Raw genomic sequence first — 8,657 nt, forward strand, 5'->3', positions numbered from 1 at the left:
GATCAAGAATTGACAAATGTGACCTCATAAAATTACAAAGTTTCTGTAAGGCAAAGGACACTGTGAAAGTGACAAAACAGCATCTAACAAATTGGGAAAAGATCTTGAACAATCCTACATCTGACAGAAGGCTAATATCCAGTATATAAAAAAAATCAAGAAGTTAGACTCCAGAGAGCCAAATAACCCTATTAAAAATCGGGTACAGAGCTCAGCAAAGAATTTTTACCTGAAGAATTGTGAATGGCTGAGAAGCACCTTAAGAAATGTTCAACATTATTAGTCGTTAGTGAAATGCAAATCAAAACAACCCTGATATTTCACCTCATACCAGTCAGAATGGCTAAGATTAAAAACTCAGGAGACAGCAGGTATTGGTGAGGATATGGAGAAAGAGGAACACTCCTGCATGGCTAGGATTGCAAGCTGGTACAACCACTCTGTAAATCAGTCTGACGGTTCCTCAGAAAACTGGGTATAACACTTTCGGAGTACCGTGTTATACCACTCCTGGGCATATACCCAGAGTATTCCCTGGCATGTAATAAGGACACATGCTCCTTATTTATAATAATCAGAAGCTGGAAAGAACCCAGATTTCCCTCAATGGAGGAATGGATACAGACAATATGGTATATTTATACAATGGAATACTAATCAGCAATTAAAAACAATGAATTCATGAAATTATTAGGCAAATGGTTGGAACTGGAAAATATCATCCTAAGTGGAGTGACGCATTCACAAAAAAAAAAAAAAAAAAAAAAAAAAAAAAAAAAAAAAAAAAAACACACATGGAATTCAGTCAAAGATAAGTGGATATTAGCCTAGAAGCACCGAGTACCCAAGGCAAAACTCACATATCAAATTATTCCTAAGAAGAAGAAGGAAGAAGAGGACCCTGGTCCTAGAAAGGCTTGATGCAGCATTATAGTTGATTACCAGGACAGAGAAGTGGGAAGTGGTTGATTGGGAAATGGGCAGAGGGAAGAGTGCTTATGGGACTTATGAGGAGGGGTAACTGGGAAAGGGAAAATCACTTTGAATGTAAACAAAGAATATAGAAAATAAAAAAGAAAGTATAAAACTAAAATTTAAAAACTAAGTTATTAGAGAAGTTTTATGTAGATAAGCCCAGTCAATATTTTGTTTTTGTCCTTAGCACCTATAATAAATCCTAGTTCTCTTTTTAAGACATTTGGTTAATTGTTTGATAGCCTCTTGGAATGTGCTGAGTAGGAGAAAGTCTGGTTACAATCTAAGACCAATGAATTGGTGACACTTGGGAGATGGGCAGGATTCTCATTGCAGATTTGACTATCAGAAAAGGACCTAATAGCAGTCCTGTTATAAAAGAGCTTAATAAGCACATTTTAGGAATTCTTTTAGGATCATCATTAAAACTTACGTCATCCATTTTTCTATATGGCATCACTATAAGTATATGACTGTGGATCTGCAGAGATCTGCTCCAAAGGAGTGTGATATCACTTATTGATTATTATATACATTAAATAATAACAGAAGGGCATATTAATAGCAGGAATCTTTCCTAAAATGAGTCCCTCTCAGCCTTGCTTAGTGAGGGGTCACCTGCAGCAGATTATATAATAATTCAAAGTAGGCCAATTTAGGATGATCACCTGCTAGTATATTACCTTGTTCCATTATGGCTCCTGACAGAAAAGAACTATAAAAACCTTAGTTCAAAGGTATATTTCTCAAGTAGGCAAAATGTAAGGATGCAGTATGAATTGCATGAGTAGCTTCACAAATCTAAAGAACAAAAGCAGCATTGCTGTGAACCAACTTGTCAGAAGAACAAGGAAGGAGATAAAGCGATTCAGGGAGTGATGATTGCAGGAGATACCACTTTCCTAAGCTTTTCATGTGAACAAAGGAAGACAGATTCCTGAGTTCAGGCTCAGCCTGTGACAGAGCAAGGTTAGGCCCACTCATAGTAGAAAGGGTGACTTCAGGGCAGAGTCCCACCCACCTAGCTTACTATCTGTGTTTAACAGAGGCAAGCAGATCTTTGAAGCCTTTTTGCAATGTTAAAAAAGAAAATGTACTTGATGTCTGTATTAGTCATGATTCTCTAGAGTCACAGAACATATCAGTAGTCTCTTTGTAGTTAGGGAATCTGTTGATGACTTACAGTCTGTAGTCCAACTGCCCCAAAATGGTCAGCAGCAGCTGTGGATGGAATCCCAAGGATCTAGCAATTGCTTGGTCCCACAAGGCAAGCAGGGAATGAAGAGTGAGTGAGTATTCACTCTTCCAATGTCTGTATGTATGTCTCCAGCAGAGGGTGTGGCCCAGATTAAAGGCCTGTGCTGCTGTGCCTTTAATCCCAGATGACTTTGAACTCAGAGATCTCCCAGTCATAATCTTCTGGAATTTACAGCCACTGTGTTCAAGATCTCCATGCCAAGATTCATGTCATAAACTTTTATTTCTCAGCCTGTAGATTAGAATCATTGGTGTGCCGTCCAATTCTGGATTGTAGTTCATTCCAGTTATAGTCAAGTTTACAATGAAGAATAGTCACTACATTGTCTCCTAAGAATCAAAGGCTAGTGTCATGAGATGCTGATTCATAGGATGATCAAAAGGAAACCTGATGTAAACATCTGGATTGAAATATGAAATAAGAGTGGGATTATGATCTGCAAGAGATGTCCTATCCAGAGCATTCTTTTAATAGAATAACAAGATAGAACTGCTTGAAGAACTGTATAAACAGAAAATATAGAGAGCTGTTTCAAGCAGAGCAGAGGCAGATTTAGAGATGGGGGACTTCCTTAGGAGCATGTCTTTAGGTTTCACTTATCCTGTTTGTTCCCATAGGCTTGGTTACTGAACTATGGTGGGCCCACTTGCCTAGCATTCACATCTCAACTCAACAAACTAGGTTGTCAGTTGCCACTTACTTGTGTTTCTGCCAAACATGATGGTACCCAGGTGGTCTGTGAGAACTTAAACTTTATCTGACCCCTATTCAAAATGGAAGATCTATTCAAAAGGCTTCAGTTTGCTTCCTTCTTACAAGACAAAATTTAAAAAATTCTACCTACCTTGTGAGATTTATTGTTCTTGTTTGTTTGTCATGCCTCACCCTCAGCCAGCTCTCCACCTCACAGGGTTACTTGTGTAGCACTGGATGTTTTGATAGTCCTTATGTAAACTAGACTGGCCTGGAACTTAGAGATCCTCCCACCACTTGCTCTAGAGACCTGGGATCAAAGGCCTGTGCTTCCACAACACAAGGCTACCCAAGAATTTAACCCTCCCTGAGCAGTACTGATTTTGTTTCCACAAAGGTTCACTGCTTTCTTAAAGGAATGTGATGGCCTAGAGCATTGATCTTTTCCTGTTCTTTTCAGACTAGACAAAATGAGTAAAATTGTGAAGAGCAACCCCAGCTAAAGGAAAAAACCAAACCACCACCAGAAAAGAGAGCAAATACACTTGTCCCCCTTCTATTCTCTTTGCAGACTTGAACTCAGAGACACCCCTTACACAAAGACACAATATGCACACACCCCTGTCTCTCCAGTGCTGAAATTAAAGGCATGCCCTATTCATCCAGCCAACTAGGAGATATTAAGAGATGTCACTATGCAAAAGTCAAAATATATAGACTTCTAGTTTTAGTTTTTAATGCTTAAGATTTAATTTTTCTTCAGTTTTCATTGTTGTTTTTATCATTTTGATTGTTTTGAGAGAGTGTCTCACTGTAGCCTTGATCTTTTCATGTACCCCATGGACACCCTGGACTATGCAAAGTAGGCTAGTGTCAAGCATTACATCATCCAGATATGGTTTTGCACATTTGTGTTCAAATGCTGATTTCTGTGCCAGGATACCTAATTGCTATAAGATATTTGCAGTGTTATAATTGGTGAACCATCTCCTGTCTCAATGTTGTGTAAAAATTGTTCTCCATCACCTTTCATTGGTTATTTGTGGGGAGCTTTTGAAGACCCTTCTAGGAAGGTCATCATGATAAACCTGGGTACCCAGAGACCATGGAGACTTTGTTTATTGCCTGTTTGATTACTTTAATTATTGGTTTGTTCCTTGACTACATTGTTTGTGCTTTGTTTTTCCTTAACTACTTTGTATATGTCTCAGGACTAGTCATATTCTTTGTTTGTACTTAGAATGTTATAAAAGCAGAGTGGAAAAAAATAAAGCTGCCTTCAGCTTTAGCATTGACTGGGATCGTGTTACAGTATTGTCTAATGTCCTTTTTCTTTTCAATCCTTGGTCCCTCCCTGGAGAACCTATTGAGTTAGCTGACTCGGTCAGTAGGTAAAGATCTAATCAGCCAATAACTGGGCAGAAGAGATAACATGGGATTTTTCCATCCCAGTGAGGGGGTAAAGGTGGGAGTAGAGATCAAGAATGGTGTGATGCCGGAGTCTCCATGAGGAGATGAATGGAGCAGGAGCATCCAGGGCAAGAATAAGATGGCAGGTATTAGGGCATGAGGCTGGAAAATAGACCAGGCCATCATAGTAGGGTCAGAATAAATGAATATCTGCTCAGCTATAATTCTTGATGCATATTTATAAATACAATCTCTGTGCCATTCTATTGGAGTGCACACAATAAAGATGATACTTATACTTTTATATTACGCAATCATTCTGCCTCAACCACTTATAAGCAAATCACACTAGACTTGGTGGTTTCTCTTTCTTCTTCTTCTCCCAAGAGAGAGTCTCACTATGTAGCCCCAGCTGAACTCATAGATGCACCTGCTTCTATTTCCTGCGTGTTGGTAAAGGCTTGTACCATCACACCCAGACTTATGTTCAAATTCTTTTGGTAAATTTTGTGCATGTGTGCACATATGTGTGTATGTTTGGCCTGCATGTTTGTACATACACTCCATGTACATCAAGAGCTCAAAGAAGTCAGTTTTTGGAGAGGATGTGGAGAAAGAGGAACACTCCTCCAATGCTGGTGGGGATTGCAAGCTGGTACAAACACTCAAGAAATCAGTCTGCAGTTCCTCAGAAAATACCACTCATGGGCATATACCCAGAGGACTCCCTGGCATGCAATAAGGGCACATGCTCCACTATGTTTATAGCAGCCTTATTTATAATAGCCAGAAGCTGGAAAGAACCCAAATGTTCCTCAATGGAGGAAAGGATATAGAGAATGTGGTATATTTACACAATGGAATACTACTCAGCAATTAAAAACAATGAATTCATGAAATTTTTAGGCAAATGTTTAGAACTGGAAAATATCATCCTAAGTGAGGTAACCCAATCACAAAAGAATACACATGGAATGCAGCCACCTATAAGTGGATATTAATAAGCCCAGAAACTCTGAATACTCAAGACACAATTAACAAATCAAATGATTCCCAAGAAGAATGAAAGAGAGGTTCCTGGTCCTGGAAAAGCTTGATCCAGAATTGTAGGGGAGTATCAGGATAGAGAAATGGGAGGAGGCTTATTGGGGAATGGGTAGAGGGAAGAGGGCTAATGGGACTTATGGGGAGAGGGGAATCAGGAAAGGGGAAAGCATTTGGAATGTAAACAAAGAATATAGAAAATATAAAAAGCAAAGGCCTATAGTAAAATTCAATGAACAACATATGCTGAAAAATTTAAGATCCTAGCTTCTTATATTGAAGAGGGATAAAACATGCTTTCTCACATAAATTAAGTCTATATCTAAACTGTATTTTGAATCACACCTCCATGAATCTGTTAAAAAATATTTTTTGGCCAGAAACTCTGTAAGCGAGGCCTATAAGACAAAAGCAGCATCTCACAAGCCTCTACTGAGGCAGCTCTGAACTTACAGCTCAAATGTAAATATCTCTTGATCTGAGTCTATTGTCTCTAAGTCCAGACCCCACCCACTGATCCTGCACAGCAGTAGCCTGAATGGCAGTAGCCTACAGCCAGACCTAAATGTTAAAAGAAACCTGTACTTATAGGGTTTCATAAAAATTCTACTAATTTTTTCTTAGTAGTTAAAAGAAGCCTGTTTGCTATTAAATAAATTTCCACTGAGATCTGCTTTACAGTCTTGGGGGGGGCGTTAAATTTTGGTCCAACCACCTAACCAACAAACCTGGGAAATTTTTGAAACAGGCCTATAATGGCCACAGTTGTATCACTGTTAAACTCATCCCAATTACAAAACATGTCAAGAATCATGACATGCCTCCAACCAGACGGCAAACTGCACCCAATGACCCACTGGCAATCTTTATTGTGACTCTTAATTTTCTCTTGCAATATTAGAGTATAAATACAACTTTGGAGAGCAAAACCCAATTTCAATCAATCTATTTTCTTTAAAATCAATGGTAAGTGCATTACTTTCACAACACAAAGTTTGTCTTCCAATTCTTATGTTCAAAAGTATGACAGTGTAACTCATTAAAGAGACATCATTTCAACTATCATTATTTGCAGATGACATGATAGTCTAACTAAGTGACCCAATAAACTCCACTAGAGAACTCCTACAGCTGATAAACAACTTCAGCAAAGTGGCAGGTTATAAAATCAACTCAAGCAAATCAGTGGCCTTCCTATACTCAAAGGATAAGCAGGCTGAGAAAGAAATTAGGGAAATGACCCCCTTCACAATAGCCACAGACAGTATAAAGTATCTTGGGGTGACTCTTACCAAACATGTGAAAGATCTTTACGACAAGAACTTCAAGACTCTGAAGAAGGAAATGGAAGAAGACCTCAAAAAATGGGAAAACCTCCCATGCTCATGGATCGCCAGAATCAATATAGTTAAAATGGCCATTTTGCCAAAAGCACTATACAGATTCAATGCAATACCCATCAAAATCCCAACTCAATTCTTCACAGAGTTAGAAAAAGCAATTAACAAATTCATCTGGAATAACAAAAAACTCAGGATAGCTAAAACTATTCTTAGCAACAAAAGAAATTCTGGGGGAATCAGTATCCCTGACCTCAAGCAATACTATAGAGCAATAGGGTTAAAAACTGCATGGTATTGGTACAGTGACAGGCAGGCAGATCAATGGAACAGGATTGAAGATCCAGAAATTAACCCACACACCTATGGCCACTTGATCCTCGACAAAGGGGCTGAAAACATCCAATGGAAAAAAGATAGCCTTTTCAACAAATGGTGCTGGTTCAACTGGAGGTCAGCATGCAGAAGAATGCGAATTGATCCATCTTTATCACCTTGTACTAAGCTCAAATCCAAATGGATCAAGGACCTCCACATAAAGCCAGACACTCTGAAGCTAATAGAAAAGAAACTGGGGAAGACCCTTGAGGACATTGGTACAGGGAGAAAATTTCTGAACAGAACACCAGTAGCGTATGCTCTAAGATCAAGAATTGACAAATGGGACCTCATAAAATTACAAAGTTTCTGTACGGCAAAGGACACCATCAAAAGGACAAATCAGCAACCAACAAATTGGGAAAAGATCTTCACCAATCCTACATCAGATAGAGGGCTAATATCCAATATATATAAAGAACTTAAGAAGTTAGACTCCAGAAAACCAAAGAACCCTATTAAAAAATGGGGTGCAGAGTTAAACAGGGAATTCTCACCTGAAGAACTTTGGATGGCAGAGAAGCATCTTAAAAAATGCTCAACTTCATTAGTCATTAGGGAAATGCAAATCAAAACAACCCTGAGATTTCACCTTACACCAGTCAGAATGGCTAAGATTAAAAATTCAGGAGACAGCAGGTGTTGGAGAGGATGTGAAGAAAGAGGAACACTCCTCCACTGCTGGTGGGGTTGCAAATTGGTACAACCACTCTGGAAATCAGTCTGGCGGTTCCTCCGAAAACTGGGCACCTCACTTCCAGAAGATCCTGCTATACCACTCCTGGGCATATACCCAGAGGATTCCCCACCATGTAATAAGGATACATGCTCTACTATGTTCATAGCAGCCCTATTTATAATTGCCAGATGCTGGAAAGAACCCAGGTATCCCTCAACAGAAGAGTGGATGCAAAAAATGTGGTATATATACACAATGGAGTACTATTCAGCCATTAGAAACAATGAATTCATGAAATTCTTAGGCAAATGGATGGAGCTAGAAAACATCATACTAAGTGAGGTAACCCAGACTCAAAAGGTGACTCATGGTATGCACTCACTAATAAGTGGATATTAACCTAGAAACCTGGAATACCCCAAACATAATCCATACATCAAATGAGGTACAAGAAGAAAGGAGGAGTGGCCCCTTGTTCTAGAAAGACTCAGTGAAGAAGTATAGGGCAAAACCAGAACGGGGAAGTGGGAAGGGGTGGGTGGGAGGACAGGGGGAGAAAAGGGGGCTTATCGGACTTTCGGGGAGTGGGGGGCTAGAAAAGGGGAAATCATTTGAAATGTAAATAAAAAATATATCGAATTGAAAAAAAAAGAAAGGAATAAAAAAGAGACATCATTTTAAATTTTATTTCTTATAAGTCTAATTTCTAGGTTAAGATTCACACAAAACACCATGCCTATTTAGAAGCATCTTAGAGGCCTGTATTTCCTGGGTTGTATCATGCCACTTGTTCAAGATGGCTACAACCCTGAGCTACCAGCTCTTCATTCACAATAACTGATAAGCCAATACGCTATAGGCAAGACATATAAAACATACT

This window comes from Apodemus sylvaticus, chromosome 1 (assembly GCF_947179515.1).
Source record: "Apodemus sylvaticus chromosome 1, mApoSyl1.1, whole genome shotgun sequence".
Classification (NCBI taxonomy): domain Eukaryota; kingdom Metazoa; phylum Chordata; class Mammalia; order Rodentia; family Muridae; genus Apodemus; species Apodemus sylvaticus.